Raw genomic sequence first — 27,295 nt, 5'->3', positions numbered from 1 at the left:
ACCAGTATATACAGTTTCCAATGTACTCAGATAAGATACAGTGATAGTGCAGGTACAACTACAGGAAGGGGATACAAGAGGATCATCAACAATAGAAGCTATGGTTTCACATGGCATGTTGAAAGTAATTACAACAGTGATATAACAGTTGTTTCCATAACATGGAGTTCATTTCACTTAGCATCATCTTATGCATTCATAGGGGCATAACTATTAGGCTCTTGTGATCCTCTGCTGTGACTAGACTAAATCTGTACTAATTATTCCCTATGAGGGAGACCATAGAGTCCATGTTTCTTTGGGTCTGGCTCACTTCACTTAGTATAATTTTTTCCAAGTCTTATATATACAATTTTAAAAAGAAGTAATATATTTTTTGAAGAAGCGAGAAAGGGGGGACATTGTCCACCTGGCATAAAATTACCTTTAAGTAGTTGTACAAAGGGGTTTTGACTCAACATGTGAGTTCTGGAGTCCAGTGACTTCCAATCCCTGCCCCTCCTTGTACCGTTCGTGTTCCTTTCTCTTCCTTCAGTGATCTACTCCTTCATGCACTAGGTCCTGCAGAAGGATCTGGGTGTTTGCACTGAGGCAGGCCCTCATCTGGGAGGAGAGCCTTCACACGTGGCTGAGCGTAACCCTAACCCTAACCTCAACCCCCAGGCTTCCTCCCACAGCAGGGACATGAGGGACTTTACAAATCACCTAACTGCAGAAGATCTTAAACTTGGCTGGCCTATAGGATGGGTCCCAGGATGTGGACAAGCAGGGTGCTTTGAGAATGTGTGACAAGAAGGGCGTAAGGCCTGTAATAGAATGTGGAACATTTTTCTTGAGAGAGGAGAGAGCGTGAGGGAAGAGGCTGGAAAGGAAGGCAAGAAGGGAATCAGGCTGAGCTCTGAAAGTCACATGAAGATTTGCACATGCCAAGGGATGAAGTACTTTAGGAGTGCTGCTTATAGGAGAAACCAAGCTTTGCTTCTTCCTCTTAAAATAAAGATAGGCAACAACTATGGCAAAATGCGAACTGCTGCTAGTTCTGAGTGGTGAAAACTGGAATGTTTCTTTATCTTTGGATTTCCACAGCATTTTAAAAAAAAATAGTGATAAGCCAGGCACTGGAGCCTCATGCCTAGAATCCTAGCTACTCAGGAAGCTGAGATCTGAGTATCACAGTTCAAAGCGGGTGGGGGGAGGGTGGGAGAAAGTCTGGGAGATTTATCTCCAAGGAACAAGCATAAAAACCAGAGGTGAGCTGTGCCTCAAATGGTAGAGTGCTAGCCTTCAGCACAAAAACTCAGTGACAATGCCAGGCACCAGTGGCTCACAACCTGTCATCCCAGCTACTCAAGACGCTGAGATCTGAGGATGGCGGCTTGAAGCCTGCCCAGGCAGAAAACTCCCAATGAGACTTTTATCTCCAATTAACCACTCAAAAACCAGAAAGTGGAGCTGTGGCTCAAAGTCGTAAAGCACTTGAGCAAAAGAGCTTAGGGACAGTGCCCAGGCCCTGAGTGTTCAAGCCCTAGGACTGGCATCAAATAAATAAGTAAATAAATAAATACCTAGTCATCGTATAGCCTAAATACTTTTTTTTTTTTTTAATAGGCTCCAGTGGTCTAGGGCAAGAATAGAGAAGGCTTTAATCCGATGGAGGACAGGAAGAAGCACAAAGGAATTGATAAAGTGTGCTGAGGAAGGGGGTGGGGGGATAAAAAGAGAGAAGGGGGAATCAAGTGGTCTGAAGGTGTCCTGAGATCAGGGAGTGCTGGTAGAATACAGGAGCTTCACAGAGAGGAGATGGTGACCAGAGCGCATGTCAGAATGAGCGCTCAGGACCAGCCAACCCTCCCCCCTCCCCCAACTCAGCCAGCTGAGAAGGCTTGGGGTCAGCCATGTCCTGGAGCTGAGGACACTAGGCTGCCAGGGGTTGACAGAAGGTGGGACACGGATGCAAAACAACACAACACCAGAGGTCTGAAAGTCCTTGAGAGCAAGAGAAATGGCCTCACCACTTTCCAGCCGTGGGAGAAAGCACCAAGAAGGAGAAGGAAAGGCCCCCATGGAAAAGTAGTGCCCACCAGATCACAGCCGTGATGCACTGTGACCCGGTTTCCACAGGTCCCTCATTAAGAAAACACACCTGCAGTGGTGGGGGGGCGGGGGTGGGGGGGCACCTCCATCCTGAACCACCAGAATCTCTCCAGCCTGGGCTTTGGTGTTGGTTAACTTCTTGGTAATTCCAGTGGGCAAGTGGGTTGCAAAACCACTGATCTAAGGCTGAGGGTGTGTGTGTGTGTGTGTGTGTGTGTGTGTGTGTGTGTGTGTGTGTGTGTGTGTGTGTGTCCTCTGGAAAACATATCCAAGGGGGGACAATGCAATGAGGTCTCTGGGTTGTGAGGAATAATGGCCTGGATGTCACTAGTTCCTCCTGTGCCCGGAAGCTGAGATTCCATTTGGACAGTGGCTGTAGATACACCCATGGAGGCAATCCTGAGGGCGGTGACTTTATCCTACTGTCCCCTCTTCTTCCTACTGGTTTGGGAGATGTGGCTCTGGTCACGTAAGCATTTACGGAAGGGAGGGGTCATGCACACCTCCCGGCTGCGACCCAGTTCTTGACATAGGGCAAACCACAATGTTCCTCTGGGGCTGTCTGACCCCAGTAAAACTCATGTGAGGTTTGATGTGGAGGATGACCAGGAGGCTGGCCAACACTCCCGGAGCACCTCCAATCCGCACAGCTCCACAGCCAAGCCCACCCAGAAGTCTCTAGGAAAGCAAGACTCACCCAAGATGGCTAGTTAATAAATGACACAACTGAATGCAGAGGGACCCCACAGACCCGCTCCAGGCCAGGTGACTGAAACCACTTAACTTAGCTGTTTGTGCTCCCAGATCTCCCTGTGATTCTTTCACTGGCTCTCTTTGTATTCTTTGCATCCAGCAGGTAAATGGCAAACTTCAAAGGCTCTGGGTAAGGGGGTTATGGTTTTATTGCAGTGTCTGGGAGTGGGTATGAGTTTGGGAAAGAGGAAATGACATCAAGAGGGTCCCTGCCAGGCCCTGGGCGTGGGGGACTGGGAGAGTGGCCCCCCGGGGAGGCCTGGGGAAGGCCTTTGGTGCCTCCTGGCAGTTGACTCCCAGAGCATCTGATAAGTGTGATGTCACCTGGCCTGCACCACCGGGGCGCCTAATTGGACGGTGAGACTTAAGGATGTAATAATTGCTCCAAAGATTCTAGTGGGTATTTCTTTGCCATGCAAAAGTAAACTCAAAAGATTTCTTTTCGCCTCCCCCCCACCCCCCGCAATTCTTGCATTCCACCATTTTAAATTAGGTAAATTTAATCTCTTGCCTCCTGGCTCCGGTGTTATTCCAAATTAAACATGCAAAGTATTAATATTGAAAATAATTTCCCTTTCAACAATATTCCAATTCTCGACGACAGTAGGGGCATTTCCAATATATCCATAAAGCAAACAAGACAACTTAATTGTCTTGCTCCTCTAAGGGAAGGAGCTAAACCGGAATTAATTTGGTTCAGCCTGTGAAACAATTCGTTTGCTCTGCCTAATTCTGCCAATTACAGAACTTTTTTTTTTTCTTTTTCTCAGACACAATTAACATGTAAGTCACAGGCAGAGAGCAGAGAGCATGGGAGCCTGGCGGACCAGGCAGGGTGGGGGTGGGGGTGGGGTGGGACCCAGTGGACATCGAACCCCGGGACCGCGCAGGGGGAGCCCTGGGACCCCTCTCCCTGGTGGATCGGCTCGGCCATCACCTGCCCGCGTCTGCGCGCGGCGTGCTCCCCCATGCACCCCCCCCCCAGCCCGGAGACTGCGCGCGCACCCAGGGCCGCGCCCCCCCTCCCCGCCCCCGCCCCCGCCCCCGCTCCCGTTCCCCGGGTCTCTGCCAGCTTTCCCGGCTGGGGAAGGTGGCGATGGCGGCCCCTGCTGACACTGCTGTGCAACTGCAGGACGGACTTCCCCACCGTCCACCTTTCTTCCCACTTTTTTTATTCCCTCCTTCCAGGTGGTCAGTGACCTCCTGTCCCTCCACCCTAAAAAAAAAAAAAAAAAAAAAAAAAAAATCAGTGTTGCGGAGCGCACTCATCCCTCGGGAGCGGATGGATGAGGGCGCGGGAGGAGCGGCGGCGGCCCGGCGAGGCACAGGTACAGTGGCGCCCCAGTTAGTCCCTAGGGCGGGCGCCCGGTGCGCCCGACTTCGTGCGCCCGGCTCGAGTGTCTGCCCCCACCCATGATCGCGGCCGTGGAGGGCGACCCGCGTGGCCGTGCGGGGAGCTGCGGGGCCCCCAGAGCGAGCTGCATCTCCACCCTAGGCGCGCGCGCCAAGAGCGCACGGCCTCCCTCCGGCCGCCCGGACCCGGCTACCCTCGCCGGCTACGGGACGCCGCGCCCGGGCCGGGCGATCACGGCTTCTCCGCCGAGTCCCGTCCCAGGGCTAAAGTTGATAGTGTTCCAAAGGAGCGGCCCGCGCCCCGAGGGCCTGGTGAAAACCCACTTTGCGTCGCTGTCTCCCCGGTCTCCCGCGCCCCGGCGAGCATCGGCGCAGCGCCGTGCGTCCCGGAGGACCGGCGGCCAGGGGCTGAGCCCCGCTCCCGCGCCCGGCTCCCACCCGGCTCGCCCGGGTAACGCGCCTTGGCCAGCAGGACCGGAACGCGCGCCGGACCCAGTGATCAGAACTAGCCAGGCTCGCCTCGCTCACCCGCCTTAAAACTTTTCCATTTAGGAAAATCGATGGGCAGTCCTTTCTGGTACCTCGTTCCCGCACTACTGTCTATTTTTATTTATTTTTCTGATTTGGCAGGGCTCCGCGATGCTGTCCGCGATGGTTTTTGTTTTTTGTTGTTGTTGGTTTTTTTTTTCCTTTTCCTGACTAGAGCAGATGTGGGGGTGGGGGAGACCCCGAGTGGGCGGGGTCCAACTCGGTCTCCCCCACCGTCGGGACCGCCGCGCGCCGCGGGGCTGGGGATCCGGTGGATCGCTAGCCGGCCCGGGCCGTCCACGGCTCCACCTGCAGCCACACCGCGGTCTTCTCGGGGCTCCCCGTCCGCTCGTCTCCCTCTCCCCCACCCCCCTCCTCCCGCCTCCACCTCTCACTCGGTCCCGGCGGCTCTCCTTCGGGTCGGCGGAGACACCAGCCAAAGGAGGCGGGGCTGCGGGGGGAGCGTCCGCCCTGCGATCCAGTCCGGGACTTGGCTCCGCCCGGGAGCCCGGCCTCTCCGGTGACAGAGGAGTTGGAGCGGCTCGGGGCGCGGCTGCACTCGCCGCTCCCCGCGCAGTCCGCAACCTGGGCGCCCGCACGCGGCTGCGGCGCTTCTCCGCGGAGCTCGCCCGGCGATGCGCGCCTAGAGCGGAGCGCGGCGCCCAGCATCGCCCGGCATCGCCTGGCATCGCGCAGCGGCGCCACACCCCGGCCGGACGCAGCGCCCCAGGCGGCCCCAGCCCGCACCCGCCCCCCGCAGCCGCCCATTCCGGAATGATCGCCTGAGCCCCGGCGCCGGCGCGGGACCCGAGCCCCGGAGCTGCGCTTGGAGAAGAGTTTCCCCCGCGCCCGCCGCCCCATGGCCGCGGCTCCCCCGGCGCTCTACTCTATCTGAACAGTCTTGGGGCTCGCCCTCGCCGCCTGCGCCCGGCCTGCGGGGATGACCGCGGCGCGCCCGCGCCCCTGAGCCGACCCGGCGCCCATGTAGAGATGACAAAGCGCGGCCGGGGCGGCGCGATCCGGGGCATGGGCGCCTGATGGGCTCCGCGCCCCGGCTGCCCGCCGGCACCAGCTCCGAACCAGGTACGGCCGCCCGGGGCCCCGGGGAGCGCGCCTCACGCTGGGCTTTGTGGATGGGCGCCGCGCCCTCTCCACGACGGCTCCGAACCCCGCGCCCCGGAGATCGCGGGGCGCCGCGGTCAGGGTCCGCGTCCACCCCGGGGACGGCGAGGACGGGGAGGGGCGGAGGCCCCGTCGGGTTCGGACGCGGTGGACGGGGCGGCGGGCCCCGCCGCGGAGGGAGAGCGGAGCCCGGCGCGGGGAGCGGACCCGTGCGGGTCTTTTGTTGTCCGGTCCAGGCTGGGCTCCGAGAACTTGTGGCGGCTCCGGGCCTCGGCGCGCCCGGCCTCGGGTGACACCCCGGCTCCGGGCGCCGTGGGCACCAGGGGGTTCCGGGCTTTGTTTGCTCCTGTTCGTGCTCGGCGCGGCCCCTCGGCCCCCCGCCTCGTCCCGCCCCGCCTCGGCTCCCTCCCAGGCGGCTGGGACGCCGGCCACCACCACGGCGTCCTCTGATCCCCAGCTCGGGGCCGGTGCCCGCCGCGCCTCCGCCAAATCCGCGCCCGGGAAGGGAAGGAGGTGACCGGGAGGGGGAAGGGTGGGGACACGGGCGAGGGGGCCGGGCTTGCCGGGGGTAGGGGAGGGGGGTTCTGCCCGGCTCGAGGGTGGGGGTCCTGGGCGCTGCCTTGTTCGCGGCCCCTCTGGGGTGGGCAGAGTCTTGGCTTCCGAAACTCAGCCGCCTCCGTGGTTTTCTCGGCCCGGGATCGGGGAGACGTCCCGGACTTGGATTTCTGGGGACCTCGGCGTATTTCCCGCGTCCCCGCCCCCCCACACCCCCCGGAACGCGCGCGGCCACAGGGCCCCGAGCTCGGCAAAGTTTCTGTAGACGCCGGGAGCGCGGGCGCCGCAGGATCGGGGCTGCGGGGCAGCGCAGATAATCGGGACGGGGCAGTGAGCGCAGTGCCAGCCCGCGCGCAGGTGGCCCCCGGGCGGAGCGGCCCCCTAGCCATCGGGGACCGGCTGGGTGGGCGCAGGCCGCGCCTCCCGGGCGGGTCTGCAGTGCCTCCTGCGCCCCCACGCAAGGTGTGCCACGGGCACAGTCAGGTGCGCGCGCCGCCGGGGGAAGCTGGGGAGGCCGGGCCGAAGGCGCCGTGCGCCCAGCCTCCCCGGCGCGGCCTCCGCGGCGTGCGGGCAGGGAGGCAGCTCCGCGGCGGGGTGAGGTGCGGAGCGCCCCGGCGCAGCCGCCCAGGCGGGCACTGCCGGGCGCTCAACCCCGGGTGGAAATCGCTTCCCAGTGGGGTCTGAGGAAGGCGCGTGGGCTCAGGCGCGCGGATGCGGACACGCACACGCGCGCGCACACACACAACTTTCTTTGCTTTTCATCGGGAAAGCCAACAAAGCCAGTGGCCATGCTTTTGTGCCCGCGGTCTCCGGGCAGCCATGGCGTGCCCCCCGCGCGCGCTGCCCTGCCTTCCAGCCTGGCCTTCGTGGCTTTGCCTTCCCCGGCCGGCGCGAGCCTGGCACCAGGTCCGCCATCTGCTACTCCACTCCCATCGCTGGAGACTCTGCTGGCGGGGGGGGGGGGGGGGCCCGGGGGGGGTTGGGTTTGGGTTTTGTTTTTGTAAATTCGCGGTTCGCCTCTCAGTAAAGATGCTGCCCAGCTTTGAATGGAATCGCCCCACACGCTGGCATTGTACCCAAACGACTGGCAGAGGGGACCAGGGAGAAATGGTTTCTATGGGTCAATAAATTCCATGTTTCTCTCTTTGACAGTGAGCCTTGTGGAACTCCTTGGGGCAACAGAGTTAATTATTAACCTAACCTTCAATACAGTGGCAGAAGCATGGCTCCACCCATTAACCTAAACTATCTGTTTTTTAAAAAAGAAAATTATTGTGCCAGCTACCTGAATTTGCTTTACCATCAGTTTTGTTTAATGGATAACTTCTATTGGAATCTGGGACAAGTCCCCTCCCCACTCCATGTTTTTATTTTTATTTTACACTGGAGTATACCAGCCTAAATCGGAGAAGAGAATCAGATTGAAAGCCTTGATTTTGTGGTATGAGTGTTTTCAGCCGTTTTCGTGTGGAGAAGCATTCTGCTCTGGGTTTCTTATTTCTAGTGTTTGTGCAGTGGTTTAAAGCTAGCCTTCAGAAAGGTGACACATTGTCAACAATGCAGGAGGTCTGTGTATGGAGAGGGTTGAGCTAGAATCTTCAGCCTGTAGGTTTTGGATAGCAGCACCTAAGTTTAAAAAGGGAAAAAAACTCCTAAGACTGGGCACAGAACACTCAGGTAAATATGAATGCATAAATGAATGGGTGAAAGAGTGGCACGTGGCTCACATTCTCTGTGAAGAGCAGACCTGTTTGTTTGTTTTTTTGTTTTGTTTTGTTTCTGCTGCAGTGAAAAATCGTCTGTACCTTCAGGTATGTGTTTATTACAAAGTGGTATTAACTGCAACTCTGAACACACACACGCACACATGCACACGTGGCACACACACACACACACCCTCGAATTCTCTCAAAGTCTAGTACATGCTTTTCCCACCAACACAACAGGCTCTTTTCCTTTGGAGTGGGCAATGTGACATTCTACTCCTGAAGGGAGTGTGTTGAATGGGAGGATGGCTAGAGCCTTATCAGTGAGTGAATGGAAGGCATCCTCCTTAAGAACATGCATTAAACTGAAAACAAATACTGGGTGCTTTAACAATAAAGGAGTAATTGCACTCTCAAATTCAGTGGGGGGGGGGTGGACTTTTGAATGAGGAGGAAAATCGCATAGTTGTACTATTTGCTTGTTCTGGATTAACTCTTTCCAGCCTGACATGAAAGAGGACTAGTGATTGGGCCTAAAGTTTGTTTGTTTTAAGGAAGGAGGAGAGAGACCAAGAAGCATTGTATTCATAACCTAACTTAGGGAACTGTTGGTAGCTTTGTACAGCTACTTAACAGCAACAAAAGAAATAGGTTGCTCAGTTGTATTGACCCATCTTGCATGTTTGTGTGGAGGCATGCAGTTGCTTTAATTAGGCATTTGCCATTTGCTTCAGTGTAGAGCCCTCCCCTACCCCCACCCCTGCCCCTCCCCCTCCAGGTTTAGAGGATTTATTGTCTTCTAGGGGATGTCCTTAACATGTTTACTCTAGAGCTCTGGGTTATGGCTGCCACCTAGTTGAGTGCTGGGGGAAAGGTGAATTATTGGGGTGTTCTGTTGCCTCCCCCCCTTTCTTGGGGGAGGGCCCTGGAGCCATCTTGTCTCTCAGTTCTATGTCAGAGCAGAGGCCTTTTCTCTTCTGCCTTAAAATGTGCTGCAAAGAGCAACTGAGCTATTCTCTGCTGGCAACCGCATGCTGGCCTCTTGGGGATTTGGTGAGGTAGGGAAGAGAGGGAGGCATTTAATCCCTTTGAAATGGGCAAATAAGATGTCATGCCCACAAACCTCCAGGGGCGGAGAGAGAGTTCGGATGATTACAGAATAGTCTACACCCAAGGGGACCCCGCCTTGTGAACCAGATGAGCGCTGGAAATGTGAGAATAATTCTAATTACACTAATGGAGGAGGTCATGGTCGACTATTGGAACTGAGGGTTCTCTGATCGCCTCTTCAGCCCAGGCTCCTCCCAAACCCCACAAATAGCTGGTGCTTCCGGAAGAGGCAGCTCCTCTCCTAACCTGTTCAAGCCAGGCACCCAGGTTTATGCCTGTAATCCTAGCTACTCTGGAGGCTGAGATTTAGGGATCAAAATTGGCCTGGGCAGGGAAGTCTTATAACCGGCAAAAGGCTAGAAGTAGAGTTGTTGGCTCAAGTGGTTGAGCACCAGCTTTGAGTGAGAAAAGGCTGAGGGAGCATGCCCAGGCCCTGAGTTCAAGCCCCTGGACTGGCATACACAAAGATAATAATCACATGTTTGATGAAGCCTCATGTTGATTCTTTACCCACTGATTCTTTACTCATCTCGTTATTTCCATCAGTAATTCATGGTAAGTCCCCTGCCCTCCACCCCGCCCCCCACTTGAAGAGTTGCCCTTCCTTCTCTCTCACAGAGCACCTCTCACTGGTGGTGGGGCCATGGGTTCCAATCTCAGCCCACATGTGACCTGCACATAGGGCCCTCTCTGAACCCCCCCTCCAACTCCTTGGGGTTCAAGTACACCCAGGATGCTGTCCTTGGGGCCTGCTAGAGGCCATTGCCTAAGGCCTCCTCAAGGTTCCAGAGAGTTCTTTGTCCAGTCAGTCAGCTGCCCAACTCACCCCATACACATTTCTCACACATTCTCAGGGTTCCTGGGTCCCTTCCCCTGCTGGGCCCCACTGGGTTCCTGTGTAGCTTCCAGTGTCACAAGCCGTGTGGTGGCCTTCCAGTGTGACACAAGCCAGGAAGATGGACATTTTATGCCATCTACAACCAGGAGTGGTGCTGTAGGCCTGAGGCCTTTCTGTAAGAAGTGTTTGTAGAGTGGATGGAGTCTTCACCTTCTCTGCTCTGGCTTGCCTGTCATCACATGAACTCGGCACATGTGACCGTGTGTGTGTTTGTGTGTGTGCTGCAACCCACGTACGTCAATGGGAGCTCTCGTCTGCCCTTCCTTCCTGGGGCTGGTCTGTGCTGTCCCTGGACCGGCGGGGGGGGGGGGGGGGTTGGTGATGGTCAGGATCCTGTCCGCTCCACTCCCCCACTCTTACCCCCTTCCTCCTTTCACACCTGTCGCATACCTGGCTGGGACTAGAGCGAGTCTTGAGTTATATAAAATCAGCTTTCCATTTGTGGGGCTTGAGCTTTTGACCCCGGTCCCATTTGTTCTGTGTTCTAGCCACTGAACTTGCTTGTTAGTTTGGAGTTTGCAATAGTTGGTTTTATGGGAGCAAAGAAAAAGGAGTTCACAGTTCTTCAGGACAGTGTAGAATGCCTAGGAGCTCATTTTCCAGCTCTGTGCTGAGGTGGTATACACACTGCTGAGAGCCGAACTGTTGAAAATCCTAAATTTGGGAGGCCAAAGACCTGAGCTCTGACTATCTTCTCTTTTCTGATGCTGCGCTATTTTAAATAAATCTGATGAACACTCACCTATTTTTAAAAAACTTGAATGGGTATTATTTTTAATTTAACTAATTTATTTATTTTTTTCCAGGCCTGGGACTTGAACTCAGGGCCTGAGCACTGCCCCTGGCTATTTTTTTGTTCAAGGATAGCACTCTGCCACTTGAGCCACGGCACCACTTCCAGCTTTTTCTGTGTGTGTGGTGCTGAGGGATCGAACCCAGGGCTTCGTGTATGCTAGGCAAGCACTCTACCACTAAGCCACATTCTGAGCCCTCACCCATTTTCTTTTTTAACCTGGTATTAGGATTGCAAGGAGAAGAGTTTGAAATAGCCAAGGAGCCTCGCATTTGCCCTGGGAAGCTGGGACATGAACTCCTTCCCGCCCCAGCCCCTCATCCACACCAGAGCACACACACACACACAGACTCTGCTGGCATGGGTTTTTAGTGTAAACGACATGGAATTCAAAATTTAATAACTTCCTCAAATGTATTGGGTAGTGCACGTTTCACGTGGAGTTGGGATGCAACTGTGTTAAAGAGGACGTCAGCAGAGTCACGTGGAGGTGATTTCAGTACAGCCAGGTCGTGGGAATGGCTTGCTGCCAGGCGTTATTTAAAAAGAAAGAGAGTTGTGGCTCATTTAAGTTGTGAGATCTTACAGGTCAATGGATGGGTCAAAATGAGCCCTGAGCACTGGAGGGAAGGTTTGATCTTTGTGGTGGCAGTGTGTGTGTGTGTGTGTGTGTGTGTGTGTGTGTGTGTGTGTTAGATTTTGTGGTGTTCCTACAGTATGCTTGGGTTTGTATCTTTGGACTTTTTTTTTTCCTGCCATTTACCTGTAGTAGCTATGACTTTGTTCCTTATGTCCCCTGCCTCAGTTTCCATTTATAGATGTTGAGTGCAATCGTTGTGTGTGTGTGTGTGTGTGCACACGTGTGTGCCAGTTGTGGGGCTTACACTCAGGGCCTGAGTTACCAGGATGACAGAGAAGAGTGACAGGGTCACAACAAGTGCTCATGTAATACAAAGTGTTCCTTTTTATTTGGAAAACTACAGTTGTCACGGGAAAGCCAGGCAGTGGTTTGGGTTTTTTTTGGGGGGGGGTGGGGGGGTGGAGGGAGAGGGTGGATAACACAAAAGGAAATGGCTGTGAGCCCTATACGAAGAGGAGATAGGATGGAAACAGCTGTTGTGTCCTGGGCCAGCCAGTAGCCAGTGCTTGGGTTTTTCAGCCTGGAAGCGTGTGAACAGGGACTAGCCTTTCCCTAACTTTGGAAGTTGCCATATCACCACACCCAGAACATGGAAGGAGAAAAACCAGCCAAACAAACAAACAAAAACTGCAACTACAACAGCAGCAAGCAGCAGGATAGGGCAGGGCCTTGTAAATAAGAGTCCGGAGAACAGATTGAAGAAAGCAGTGTCTGTCACTTTCTCATAGTGCATAAGTCAAATGCGCCATTTGCACCTGAGCAACGAATCCTAGGCTCTCACCCACGCGCACATGACAGTCCTTCTCAGTGAGAAAAATCAGACTTGTTGTACAAGGCCCCGCAGAAGGGAAAACACATGGATAGGGTCACCATAACTCCCCGAGAATCCCTGCTTCCCCCAGGGTGTCTTTTGGATTTCTCTCCATGATTGAGAATTTCATGCCGCGAGAGAGTTTCCTCACATTTTATAAGTGGAAAGCATAGGCCCTGAGGGCCCCCCCCCCCATATTGGGGGGAAATGAATGAAAAATACCAGCAAATAAAACAAAGGGCTGGGTCCTTCCATCTAGGCAGTGGTGACTCGCTGTCCTAGCGTAGTCAGTAAGTCTTTGCACGGAGGTACTGCCTTTACACCCAGACTTTCCTTATAGCCAGGTTCTTGCTAGTGGCTGGCTTACTGCTCACCTATAGAGAAAATGTAATGTAGTGCCTCTCTATGCCAATTAAAACGATCATGCAGGAGAACCCCCAAACCAGTGCCAAACCTTCAGCCATGACTGAAGCACTCTTAGGACAGGATAGGGCCTAGCATGAAATCCCAGGAAAGCATGTCCCAGGAAAAGAGACATTTAGGGGGGGTGGGGGGGGAGACTAAGAACATGCTCCTTACTAAGGCTGGTATGGCTCATGCTTGTAAACCTTAGCTATTCAGGAGGCTGAGATCTGAGAGTCATGGTTCAAAGCCAGCCCTATGTCCAATGAACCACCAAAAAGCTACAAGTGGAGCAGTGGCCCAAGAGGTACAGGCGCTAGACTTGAGTGAAAAAAAGTGAGAGTTTAAGGCCCTGAGTTCAAATGCCAGTACCAATACCATGTGTGTAAACACATGTATATACCCATGAGTACATGTATGTGTACATAGGATCTGCATGTACACATTTGTCTATACATGCATATGCACACACGTATAATTTTAGATATACACATGCATGTGTACACATTCACGTACATATACATGTGTATATCGCATGCATATTTGTATATGCACATGTATGTGTATATGTGTGCATATTTCAGATATGTATAAATGTATATTTCTATATAGATGTACATATGCATGCACATTTATATACATATATGTAAAGGGTGAATACATATGTGTGTACATCTTTATATATACATGTGTATGTGCATATTTATATATGCATGTGTATTCATGTATACATTTATATGTGCATATATACACATGCATGTGTATATATTTGTAGTATCTACATATGTAACCGAGTACACACTGATATACACATATGCACGTATCTATGTGCATGCATGCTTATGTGTACACATGCACGTGTGTAGGTACACATTTATATACACATGTATTTGTGCATACACACTTATACACATATATACATGTGTGCATCCATGTACACATTTATATGTGTGTGTGTTCATTAATATCACACGTGTATAGGTACATGCTCATTTATGTACATGCAATGTCACGTGTGCATGTTTATACCTAACGTGTACACTTTGTGTGTGTGTACATGTGTGTATGTCCCTTAATGATTACTATTATGCGGAATATTCAGAAGGAAGCTCTGTGTGATGGATTCTTTCCCTTTGTCTCTTCTCCCGCCCCCCCCCCGCCCCCCTCAATCCATCTGTGTTCATATTTCAGGGTATCCCTTCCCACCCTCTCCCCAGATTCTGCTTGAGAAAGGAAATGTCTAGAATACTGAATGAGCTGGTGACTGGGACCCTAAAGATGGAAATGTTTTGTGAAGTGTTTACATTCTGCAAGACACACTCCCACCACCCAACCGCCGTTCCCCCCTCCTCTCTGCCCAGCAGAACTAGAAGGCTTCATTCACACGTTTGGGGGTCCGAGTGCAATTGTCCCCCGGGGCCTCAGACAGTGGGGTGCAGAGCTGATCCTGAAAGCCTGCCTTTGCTGGCCACCCCAGCCCGGTGAGTGGGACCGCAAAGCCAGCGCAGGCTGCCTCGTGGCCAGGCTCCTCCAAGTAGGCTCGCTCGTTCGCTAATGGCGTCCGAGATGGATCCTGGGCTCATCCCGCTCGCATCCTGAGCGATGGCCTCGCCAGACACTGTCACGAGACCACCGTCATCTATTAATCATGGAGGCTGCTTTCTTATTCGGTTGCCATAGCTCCGGGGCCTGGGAGAGAGCTGGGTGTCTTGGGGAAGGTTGGAAACTGTTCCTCGGGCTTGCAATTCTTGCAGTTATTTGGGCATTTGTGCTCTGTGAGAGTTGAAAACCACTTCTCCTGTAATTCAGGACTAGATTAAAAGAGCCAACTTCTAGTGTGTCTCCCTGGGCCTCGTTAGCCACACACCCAGCTGCTATTTACTCCAGGATTTGCCTCTTGCTCTGTCTTGTGGGGGGGCGGAGGGAGAAATAATTTACAGTCCTGGAGGCAGATGTGACTTCTTTAATCTTTCTACCAGAAAGCAGAGGGGCACGAGCACTGTATTAAGAGCGATTTATAAATGCACAGGTGAAATGGGACCGTGGCAGCCTTGCTCAAAGCCTTAGCCTCACCGTTTAGTGTGCGCCCTGCAGGTTACTAAATAAGCAAAGATGAAGATGACATCCGGTTTTGTTTGGGGCCATGTAAACATTTAGAGATTCCATTGGGTTTAATCTTTAGTTTTGGGGGTTTTGGTTTTTATTTTTGGTAAGATTTAACCCTCATTACTGAAGATCTAGAGGCCATCTTACAGTGTTTTGTCATCAGAGGGGGGACACATTTTGAATTTGGGGGCTGCACATCTAAAGACAGTGTCAGCTTTTGAGAACAAAAATACTTTTCATTGCTTTATTTGTTTTACTATTTTGCTCTTGTGTTTTTTGGTTTTCAAAGGTTTTTGACTTTAGGGCCGATTAGGAGAAGCTCTCCAGTTGTTTAAGTGGTGTGTAGACTGAGTCATGAGAAGCTTTGAGGCTGTGAGGTGCAGAAGGGGATTTTGTGTGTGTGGTGGGGTCTCCATGGTGTGGCCTCTGTTAGAAATGTCACCTGGTCACAGGTATTGGCTCCTTCTTCCACATAGTTATTCACTCCTGCTCGAAGCCAAGCGACTCTCTTCCTCAAGAGATTAAGACCCAAAGATGGAATAATCTCCTACTTCCAGAAGCAAACAGTGCAGAATTCAGGATACCCAAGGTATCACGTGAGAAGAAAAAAGGAAAAATATATCCAAAACAATCCAGGGAGATTCTGAAGAGGCAAACTGCACTCATTACAAATGGGACTAATCTAGAAAATTAGTCACTTAGAAAAACCAACCACAACTAGAAAATGACTAGTTTTTATTTCAAAGGGAGCTTCAAAGCTGTTTTAAATTTCCCAGAGCCACCCTGCCAGAAGTTTTGTGGAAGATCAACTCGCATTTAAAACGCACGTGCGGACTAGGAGCTGGCTTCCTCCACCCCCAACCCCTCACTGGATGGTGGGGTTTAGGGGCCAGTAACGAGGAGTAAATGAAAGGATGTCATGGGCTGAAATAGCTCCTGGTTTTGCTGGGTTTCTGGGCGCTGGCCGGTGTTCTTGGTGGAGAAACACTTTCAAGTGTCATAGCAAGTTTGGCTTACCCATAGGCTGTAATTATCTCTCAACTCTTACACACACACACACACACACACACACACACACACACACACACACCCCTCCTAGAGCTCCCAGAAGCAGCCAAAGCCATGCCTTTGTCCATCCAGCCTGAGAGAGACCTCTGACAGGAAAAGGTTCCTGCTCGCTTATGAGTAGTCTCCAAGTCACTTGTTCAAAAAGGAGTGAAGAAGCCATTGAGTAGAGAGAATGGTGAACTAAGAATAAAGCTGGGTTTTGTGTTTTGATTTTGGGGAGGTGGGGGGAGGGCCAAGAGGGGGGTTGTTAGGTTGGCTGTACCATCACATGCAGTATTTTCAAAAAATATGTATAATGCTTTCTGTGTGGGGGTGTCAGTCAAATACAATGTGTGTGTGTGTGTGTGTGTGTGTGTGTGTGTGTGTGTGTGTATTCTTTCAAGGCATCAATGCCCAGGCATTTAAACAGAGCCTACTCGGGCATTAAGGACACGGATGTTCCATTGTCTACCACGCCAACCAGAGCAGGCCTCTTGTTACCTTGAGAAGTGGGGCCTTGTCCCCGTCCCCTGCTCCCTGCCCCCTGTCCCTCATCCTGTCCTTTCCTAATAGTCCCGTAAAGAATAAAATACCACATGAGGGAAAGTTGACACCGAGCACTGAGTCTTTGAATCTTTAGGGGAACCATTGACTTGTAAAGAAATTGGCTTGCCTATCAGAATTGCTGGGTGTCACTGGCTCGCTGGTGGATTTGAACATTGCCTCCATTTTTCCATGTAAAACCAAGTTGTGGGCTCTGGGCAGAGGACCAGGGGCCCATGGGACCGGTGGCATTTACTTTGTCTCCAAGCACTTGAGTAGGGAGGACATGTAGAAATAATATTACAGACCCTGGAGAGGGCTGGGGGCTGCTTTGGATTAGAAGTCACTTTTCCTGCATTGTAAGTGTCAGAACAGATATGGAGAAGCTGAATTATACATGTTAATGCGCTATTTACATTCAACTTTTAAGTAGGGAGTCCCATAAAAGTTAGATCTAATATATAAATGCCAACTTATGAATTAAATTTCTGTGTGAACAATCATTTTGTAGCTTATACGAAGCCTTAATAGCATATCACCCATCTAGTTTAGCATAATTTGTGCTTATGAATTATAAATGCTTAGCTTTTACAATTAGACTTACCCATCTGTAGGCATCTTAATGAGAAATTACTAAAATTGAATTGATTTGTAATATTTTCTATACTCTGTTCTGGGGTAGTGATTATCAAAAGCAATTTTCAGAGTGATCTCTTACTAGTGCAATATACATTCTATTTTTAACAGAAATAAAGTTACCCTGTGATATTATACCAGGTTTGCCAAGAGAAGAGGTATTCCCAATAGGAAGAGGACAATACAGGGAAATATTTTCTAGTTTTCTAAAAAATCAACTTTATAAAAACCGATAAAACTGATGTGTTATTGTGAAACCTCTCTGACCAACGAGTGGAAGACGACAAATAAAATTCAATCAACGAAGTGCACACATGACTTAATGGCTCACACCTGTAGTAGTCAGAAGGCTGAGAGTTGAAGGATCATATAGTTCAAAGCCAGCTAGGAGAAAAAAAGTCTACAGGACTTCATCCCAATCAACCAGCAAAAAGCCTGACTGCAGGCGTGGCTTTGGGTGGTAAAGCAGCAACTAGGAGCAAGAAAACGGAGCAAAACTATGAGGCCCTGAGTTTGAGCCCCGTGAGCATGCATGTGCAACCACGCACACATGTGTGTGCACACGCGCGCACACTCACACAATCAACTTTTATCTGCAAGGTGTTTCCTCTGATTCGTGGTGAGGGGAAGTTGAGCACGTTGGACATGCTGATTAATGAATTCTCCAGGGATCTCAGAGGGTGGAGCTTGAATGTCATATTTGCTGTGTCTAGCACACAAGACCAGTTAACGCTGCCTAAAAACATCCGCTCCCAGCAACCAAAAAGCCAACCTCATTGCCTTTGCCCCTTCCAGTGTTCCCACACTGCTATCCCTCCTCCCTTCCATCATGCCAGGTGTGTAATACAAGGCTTGGGGATGCTGGGCGTGAACTCACACCCTCATATTATTACTGTTGAGGTGCAGACTCTTCTGCGTGGAGCTTGCAAGCGGCCAGGGCCGTGTATGCTCTTCTCCTCTGTCCTTCCTCCGCTCACCCCTCCCCTCGGGGGCTTGTGAGTTCTGTGAATCGGATCTCATGAAAACCCTCCTGGCAGGGCAGGCCTTCTTGTGGGCTAGGCGGGGCAGGTGGTGGTTTTGTCCTATTTGGAAATGAGATAACTGTGGGCTGGAGAGGCAAAGTCACCCGCCTGCAAGGTCAGCTCTGATGAAGGGAGAGGCCCCCCCGCCCCCCCCTCCCGGGCAGGGCCCTCCACTCTCCCTGGCCTCTGTGCTCCAGTACCTCATTGTGCTTTTCTCCTGGAGCTCTGCTGTCACTGGGGGCCTTTGGAGCTTTGCTCAATGTCCCTGAAGGAGACCAGGGTGGGGTGGGGGAGGAAGGAGAGTGTTTTTGATTGGGACTGTCCTGTGGCAGGGATAAAATGAAGTAGTAACGTGGCAGCTCCCCCAGACAGACACTGGTGAGGCCGGGCAGGAGTGACAAAAGGCTAAACCACACACTCGGGCAGGACCATGCTTAGCTACGTGACATGCTTCTTGAAGACAGGCACGTGTTTTCAGCAAGGAACCGACATGGCTCGCGAGGGGACTCCTCCCTCCCTCCTGTTTATCCTTCCCAGCTCTGAAGCCCAGGTAGAGTAGCAGTTCACTGAATACCATCTCTAAGACAGGGGTATGTTTCGCACACAGCAGACAGGAAGAACAAACAAACTGGCTGGGAATCTACTGATTAACCCAGGTCCTACAGTCGCTGGACCTTGAGCCTGCGTTCTCCTAAGTAGCAGAGCTGTGTGAGAAGTTGGCTAGGCTGATCTGGTCTCGGTCCCCAAAGCAGAGTGGTGAGGATGCTAAGGACTGGGAGGAGTAGCCCTGTCTGGCTGTGAGGCCAAGGCGGGACTTCCTGGAGGAGGAAGTGGCCTTTGAGTGGTGCCTGAAGTGTGAGTGAGGTTGTCAGAGGTAGAGAAGAAGAGCTGGGCCCCACGAGAGGCAGGAGCGTGCACCAGAGCAGTGGGACTTCCCTCTGTCGTACAGGGAGCACAGGCCCAGGAGACAGAGGAAGTCCTGAGGACAGAGAGGGGGCTCGAGGCCCACCACTGAAGGCCAGGCCCTGCTAACCAAGGAGACTGGGCTCTGTAGACAGCTGAAGGCTTGCAGCAAGAAGAGCACGACAGTGGGTTTGGAAATCTAAATCTGCTAAGGCCGAAAGCAAGAAGAGAGGACAGATTCCAGGGAGCTCAGCCCATGGTTAGATGTGAAGGAGCAGAAGGAGTAAAACCTAAACACCATGGCTCTGGGGATGGAAGTGGGGGTCGTGGTGCCCTCAAGACAGGAGGCCAAGTTCGCAGACAGGAAGGATAGTCTCACCTGGTAGCTCCGTGTAGGTGACATGCGAGGGACTAGACCCCACAAGCTGGGTGACCTAGTTTTATGGTGCTCACCCCCCCCCCTCGACCCCCAGCTCTGGAACAAGGGCCAAAAGTCCTCAGACTAAGGATGTTTAAACTTCCATTTCTGGCCCAGCATAATACCAGGGGCATCCACACAAAAAATAGCATCACCCATAGACACTACATTGGAACTATACAACCTGTGGGTGGGGACGGGAGAGAAACCACGGGAGAAGGCAAAGGAATGAGTCGCATTGTCCAAAAAGAAATGTACTCTTTACCTGACTTATGTAACTGTAACCCCTCTGTACATCACCTTTATAGCAACAATTTTTTTTAAGTTACGAAACAAAATAGCATGACCAGTGGGCAAAAAGTTAAGTATAAAATAATTCTTCCATGTGAGAGTCTGGAGCCAACAGTTTCCTTTCTATTCTGAATAATTTTATTTTATGAACCTGTTTGTGAGTTTTGAAGTTAGATATAGGTGTTCTGCCTCACACCTTTTGGGGGGGAGGGTGATATTTATGAGCGTTTATCGCTTAAGTCGTCTTGTGTGAGCAGAATGACGTAACTCACAAAATGCAAATAACACCTCTCCTGGGTTGTTGATTTAATAAGACAGTGTTAATCAGTGTGTGTGTGTGTGTGTGTGTGTGTGTGCACGCGCGCACAAGGGTTTGCATATGCTGCATTGTGCCGAAATTGAACCCTGCTCATACAATGGAAGGCAAAAGATGTGTTGAATATTTATTTGAATAAATCTTCATTTCATAGGTGATGGAAGCACCAGAGGTGTAATGATTTCAACCTTTAGGTCAGTACTGATACATTATCTTCAGGAGGCTGGGTCCTGAGTATTTTTAATATTCATCTAGAAATTATTCATACTCTCTAGAGAGTCCGTGGGGGGGGGGGGAGAGAATCGGCCTGTTTGCCCTTCACATTGGCTTTCACTTGAAGTAAAACTTGTCAGCCTGAAAGTTGTGTTCCCACCTAGCATTGTTTTGAAGTAAGCTAGACAATAGAAATTTCCCGTTGCTTCTGGGGACTTTGTCAGATGACATGCATATCTAGGAAGGAAAGCCTGCCGGAGGCTGCCTGGGTGTCTTCTTTTTAAAGAGTTGCCCAAGTTAAAAATCTAAAGAACGCCATGATTTTTATACATTTTTTTTTTTGGGGGGGGGGGTGAGGTGCTGCTTTGGAGAGCTGACTTTGAGCCTCCTTGCCTGTCTATTGTGTGTCCGGCCAGTGCCGCCTTCCTCCTCCCTCTACTGCCCTCTAGCGTTGCTTCATCTCAACACCATTGCTTTTGTTTAGATCCTCACAGAGGTGAGAAAACAGAGAGAGAATGGCACTGCCTAAGGGGTAGCTGGCAGCCCGGCCCTAAATAGAGAGAAAGCATGGATGACACACGAGGTGAAGGGTTGGGAAGAAATGAGAATGCACCTGTCCCTGGTGCCCGGGCTGGGGACTGCAAAGCAAAGGAAGCATGGGAACGCAAACAGGAAGTTCTAGAACCATACGTGATGGGATAAGCTCTGTCTAAACAAGTGGGGAATATTTTAGGAGGTTTAAGTAGACAGTACAAGTAGCAAAGAGGCCTAGGTGGCCAGGCGCCAGTGGCTCACACCTGTCATCCTAGCTACTCAAAAGGCTGAGACCTGATGATTGTGGTTCGAAGCCAGCCGGGGCAGGAACGTCTGTGACATCCTTATTGCTAGCCACTAAAAAAGCTGGAGGTGGAGCTGTGACTCAAGGGTTAGAGTGCTACCCTTAAGCAAAAGAAGCTCAGTGACAGCACCTAGGCTCTGAGTTCAAGCCCCAAGAAAGGCCTTGTAACGTTGGCATTCCTGGGGGGTTTTGAGGGTCGTGTGACTGTTCTGAGGGGACCCCTCTTGGAGCAGGACTGACATGGATTCTATGAGGCTCAGGAGGCTGGTGTTGGGGGGTGGGTGGCTAGAGATTTCAGACTTAAGATCATGAGCAAAAAACAACACAAAAAGCCACAATAGTACTGCACATACACTGGATAACAACACCCCAGGGTCCCTGCCATCTTTTTTTTTTTTTTTTGTAGTTTGAGTTGTAGAATTTGCTATTCTAGTCCATTGTGAGATCTTGGTAAAATTGCCTAACATTTTAGAATAGCAATAGTGACTCCCTTGTTAAGGTGGTTCTGATGCCTGAGTCCTGGCTGGGGCATGGTAAATGCCCAGAAGAAGTTATTAACTCAATATCAAGCTTTCCTTTCAGAATCGGCCACATTACGTCATTACAGTGTGTCACCAGCTGGATATGGAGGCTTGACATGGAATTAAACGTGGAAAATGACTCCATGATTGTGTCTGGATGAGACTTTTTTTTTTGGCCTGCCTCTGTTTTTATGTTAACTTGTGTGTTGGAGCATGATTTAAAATAACCAATTAAGGCTGTGTGTGTGTGTGACTGTGCACCTTGGATGCTAGTACTTGTGAGCTGGAGACAGGGAGATGGAAGTCCAAGACTAACTTAAGGCAAAAACTCTAAACACTATTGAAAAACCAAATGAAAGCCAAAAGGTCTGGGCGGGGGGTGGGGACTAGCATGCTCAAATGGTAGAACTTTTGTGCAATAAGAGCTTTTGCCCAAGTTCAAACCTAGTACTTGCCCCCAAAACACACCCTCCAACAAGCCCCCAAACAAAACCAGCTTAAATTACCCCAAGTTCTTTTTTTTTTTTTTTAAAGAAAGAACTAGTTTAGCCATGCTTGCTATGGGCACAGAGCTAAGTTAGGGCCTAGTGAATATTTCCATGTTATTAAATAAGGCATCAAGGGTGAGTTGCTGAGTTATGTTACATTGTTAGGTTGGGTCATGGAGTAGCCAGAGGCCTGCCCTGCCCTGGGCTGCCATTTCCCAGCATGGGGAGATGGAGACTTAAATATTCAGGGAGTCTTTCTTCTCACTGGCTAAGTTTTTATCGCCAGTAATATTCTGTGTGGAGTTAGAGTACTCAGGAGTTGTCACTAACAGATACTGCCTAAGGTCTCTGTTAATGTCTAACTCAAAGCCGTTGTAGAGAGAAACAAGTGTATTTCCTCCAGTAAAGCTTTAAGTCCTGTGTCCTACATTTGACACGCCAGCAAGCCCTTGATACTGGTTTGAATTGAATACTCCATGGCAAAAATGGGAGGACTAACAACTAAATATCTGTTCCCACTGGCCCCCACCCCATCATCCTCCAGGTGTCCAGTGGAGACAGAGAAGTTAAAGGTCCAGTGAGTCATGAACTCACATTCTGGCTTCCTTCTTCCCCAGGACTGACTCCAGTGGACCAAGACTGGTGGGTTCCTAGAAAAGAGGGAGGGAGGGAGGAAGAGAGGGAAGGAGGTGTTGCCAGTCAGGAGCTGGGGAGTAGGCTATTAGGCAGGAGGTGGGAGATGGGGGGGGTGTCTCCACCCATGGCTAATAGGAGTTGGGGTCTTTCTAGTGGCAGCGAGAATGATATCCATTGGGTCTTCACCTACTGCCAGGACCACCAGATAGCTGTTTGGCATTCCTTACCAAATGGACTTGGGTCCTGGCCAGATGTGGACAGATGTTTGTTCCCCAGTGATCACACACTTAGGGTGGAGGTCACAGCTGGGCACATTCTGTTCTAGGGTCTCTTGTCACAAGACCTACATAAGGGTATTTAATGCTTGTCTGACATGCTGGTGTGTGTGTGCGTGTGTGTGTGTGTGTGTGTGTGTGTGTGTGTGTGTGTGTGTGTGTGTGTCTGAACCCTTTCAAGGTGGTAGGGAAACTGGGGATTATTTGGACCTCACTCCCGGCAGCAAATGGTCGAGCAGTGCCGTCTCACAGTGTGCATTGCTATGCAGTCTCGGTTTTGAACAAATGCTTTGTGGAAATCATTACCTATTACCCTTTCATGTGCGCCTCACCTAACAGTATGCGAAATTCACTTCCTCCCTTCACTAAGAATTGACTGGTAGAAATGGCCCTGGATAGCTAAATAGAGTATCTGGACACATAGTCGCTCTCCTCACTTCTTGATAATTTTGCATTAAATAGAGCAAGTTCCTTCAAGCAAACAAAACAAACAACAACAACAAAGAATCATTGATTGGTGATAGTTGTCCCGTAGTTTTGTGGAAGGAAACATTTTGCTCACAATTGATTTACAAAACCAAACCAAACCAAACCAAACCCTGGAATTAGCTTTCAGTGTGTGTAGCAGGGACCAACTGGCCTGACAATGCCCCATTAATAATTTGATGGGCTTGTGCCTGCTTGTACTGGCTACAACCCCCGCCTTTGATTTCAGCAGTTGAACTGTCTTTTGAGTGCCTGAGGCACTTTCCAAGTCTAAATTCCCCCCTCTTGTTTGCTCCCAATTTTGCAAGTCAAGAACAAACTCTGAGCTTATTATTGATGAACTGTTATCCATCTACGGGCTGGCAGATAATTCCATCCAAGGCTAGGTATCGCTTGATAAATACAATTTAAACTACTTACAAAAAGTATCAATAATACGATTCATGGTTTGTCTTTACAGACTCACACCCTATTTTCTTGACACAGAATAGAGACCCTCCCTCACTATAAGGACTCCTCTTGTCTATTACTCCTATAGCCCTTCATCCAGAGGGAGACAGACAGGGAGGGCCATGGTACTCTGTGGTATTGAACGTGAGGAGCGGCGTTTACACCCCTGGTGTGGCAGCCACTCTTGGTGAGCATTTCTGTGGACAGGATCACCCTCCCCTCCGCCCCCCCTTCTTTCATTCTGTAGTGTGGCTCCGGCTCCCTGAATGAAAGGCAGCTCTGACTAAAGGAGCTCAAATACGCCCGGCAACCAGCGCCCGGCCCTGTGGAGCCCATTGTTTGCTCCCAGCACTGTGGAGCCAAATCTCATTTTCTAGCACAGTGTGGTCTAGGAATTCCTCCCCGTCCATCCCACAGAGCCTCCATTCTCCCCATTCTCCCCTCTGGCTGTCGGCCGGCCAGCGCCACATAGTCCTGTGGCGGCCAATTAGAATTCACTTCCCTCCCTGGGCTCAGGGACCACAGGGCAGCAGCTGCCAGATTAAACAGACGCTAATGACACCGGGCGCAAGGCAGCCAGAGCCAGGGCAGAGTTGGGGGTGTTGGGGGTGCTGTTCTATGACACCCGGGGCCCGTTCAGGCATTCAGCCGGGGAGGGCTGGAGGGGGTTTCAGCCTGTGCTCCAGATTTAGGAGAAATCAAGCTTTGCTTCAAGGTAAATGAGGCAAGGGCTCGTGTTTAAATATGTTAATTGTCCAAAAAAATATGCAAGTCACAGAAAGTAGGTATGCTTCAAAGTTGTGTGTATGGCTCATTTCCTCTATAGCTATCAAAGGTGTTTGCAAGCTAGTAATGCTACCTACCCCCCATTCCTGGCCTCTCCCTGGGAAGTTGCTTTTGGGGAAACCTCCCTCCCAAGCTTCTGGGGTACCACCAATGGAATCTCAGTGTGTAGGTGGGGTATTGGCTTTGTCCTCTTAGAAACAGGTTCCCACCTGTACTACCTCAGGGTGACACAGGTGACATCAGTGAAAGCCAGCATCCCCTGTGACTGACTCCCAGGAAAACCCTTCCTGCCAGAGGTGGGCAGATGTTCTAAGCATCGCCGTGGCTGTCAGGAGGTTGAGGCCTCCTCCTCACACTTCAAGCTGTCAGCCCAGACAGACTCATTCCTCCGTGGATTCTCCCTGTGGTAGTTGTAGCTTGTCTGCTTTTAATTGCAAACACAAAGCTGGTCAGGGGCCAGCCCGGCGGGGGGTGGGGGGACTGTAAACTGTAATCCCAACCACTCAGGAGGCAGAGGCCAGAGCCAGCAAACTCCTCTTATCTCCAACCAAGGACTAGGCACATGGCTTCAGGGGTGGAGCCTCTGCCAGACACGTGACCTCAGGGGTCTGTGGGAGGGAAATGGGTCAACCCCCAATTCCTGTCTGAATTCCTCCACTCACCTCTAGGCTGACCTCAGGCTAACTGCTTCCCCACCTCAGGCCTTCATTCCTCCTTGATGAAGAAAGGAGACCGGCAGCATCAGCCTCATAGGATAACCAGAATTTTGCTGGTTAATTGGGGATACAAGTCTCACTTTCCTGCCCGAGCGAGCTGGCTTTGAACCGTGATCCTCAGATCTCAGCCTCCTGAGTACCTAGGATTGCACGTGTGAACCACCTGAGTTTGGCTGTGTTTTCTTATTTGTATTCCCCCAGAGTTCTGTTCATGTAAGCAGCAAGCTGATGAGATGAGCTACAAAGAGGGAGGAAGGGAGGGAGGGAGGGAGGGAGGGAGGGAGGGAGGGAGGGAGGGAGGGAGAGAGAGGGAGAAAGAAAGAGAGAGAGAGAGGGAGGGGGGGGGGAGGGAGAGAAACATATTTGGCCTTCACTGCCTTCCAGGCCCATTTGCCATCTTTCTCCTTGGGTCCTGGCCGTACTTGAACCGGGTGACAGCTTAGACATTCCACGAAGCCCATCCTTGATGTCACCGGGAACAGCAGCCGCTACCCTCATCCTCTTGGTGTGAGGTGCTGTTGACTGTGCTGATGGGCTCGTGTTTGACACTAGAGTCAGCCCAGGAGTCTCTGGTCCCTGTGACCATGTTGGGGTTCCTGTCCTGGGGGAGATAACAGCAGGCATGAGGCTGGGGGTGGCAGGGAGGGATTGGGGAACAACCAATCCTTTCTGGGAACCTCTGATTCAGGGTGTCTTTCTGGGGACATTGATCCTCAGGAGATTCGAGGATCAGAAAGCCAAGCTTTTATCTCGAGATTCTGGCGCTGACCAATTGCTGCCCTGGCCATTGACTGTAGCACTGAACTCAAGATAAACCCAAGGTTCCGTTATTTCTATTAGGTGCAGAGCCCCTGGGTGCTGGGGGCGGGACAGGGGTGGCTGGGGTCCATCCTCAGACCACACAGCTCAGGTGCTAAGGGTCCTCTGAAGCCTCTCTCTCCCTCTTTCTCCCTTGCTCTTATTTCAGGCCCAGGGGCCGATCATGTCCCTATCCATATCATTGCATCGTGTTAACATTAGCAGTTTTGGAGTATTATTTCCCAGGCTCGGTTTCGAGTTCAGCCACCGATGGTGGTGTCAGATGACCCCGGAGATGAGCTCCCCGCCCCCTCCCCCCCAATCTCTCCTTTCCTAAAATAACTCAGACATTGCTGACGGGTGAAAGTTTGGATCTTTTGCCTTTAAAATAAAGTCCCAGTAGGCTTAGAAGCCATACAGGGGAATACTAAGGAAATTAATGATCTTGAAGAAGTGTCAGTATGTCGAAGGCCTAGGTTTAAGACAACTAGGCAATGGTTGGTTATAATGGAAGTGCTACAAGAGGAAACACAACCCATCACCCCTTTCCGTGCACACTTTAATGGGGTGCAGTTCTGTTTGCACAAGTGCAGGATCTATCACGGGCTTAACATATGATCTTAAGATGCTCACGGCGAAGAGCCACGAGGGATGGCACTTGTGGGTGGCGGAAGTGGGGGTCACAGCTAACTGAATTGAATTCGCACTGTGGCAATGTAGAAGTTACCTTTGGCAGGTGTGTTTGTGTGTGTTGTGTGTGTGTGTGTGAGAGAGAGAGAGAGAGAGAGAGAGAGAGAGAGAGAAGAGAGAGAGAGAGAGACTGTTGTCTGCATTCTGTCAGTTAGATGCCCTAACAGGTGTTACATTTGTTACACAGTATGGATTTGGAGGAAATCGCGCAAGTGTAGAATAAATGGCGCACTCGCATTCCTGTGGTTACTGGGAAAGAATTCACACAGCACTGTCCGTTAACAGTAATTGGATTTATGCCTCATTAGAAGAGTATAATTTCCCACTTATTATAAATAACACGATTCGTAT

At 51.1% G+C, this 27,295-nt stretch overlaps 1 protein-coding gene across 4 annotated transcripts in view; it reads left to right on the top strand.

Annotated features, from left to right (window-relative positions):
• Positions 1-5,301: 5,301 nt before the first annotated feature.
• Sema6a (semaphorin 6A) overlaps positions 5,302-27,295 on the top strand; it is a 113,297-nt gene continuing 91,303 nt past the window's right edge. For 2 of the 4 annotated variants that reach the window (XM_048334381.1, XM_048334380.1), the window contains exon 1: positions 5,303-5,811. The gene's annotated coding sequence lies outside the window, so the exon portion shown is untranslated. Of the gene's footprint in view, positions 5,812-27,295 lie in introns of all 4 variants that reach the window. The other 2 variants (XM_048334378.1, XR_007209178.1) reach the window with 2 other exon arrangements.

The sequence above is a fragment of the Perognathus longimembris genome, chromosome 25 (genome assembly GCF_023159225.1).
Source record: "Perognathus longimembris pacificus isolate PPM17 chromosome 25, ASM2315922v1, whole genome shotgun sequence".
NCBI classification, from domain to species: domain Eukaryota; kingdom Metazoa; phylum Chordata; class Mammalia; order Rodentia; family Heteromyidae; genus Perognathus; species Perognathus longimembris.
The sequence above is the reverse complement of the archived record's forward strand: the minus strand, read 5'-3'. Positions and strand labels throughout refer to the sequence as shown.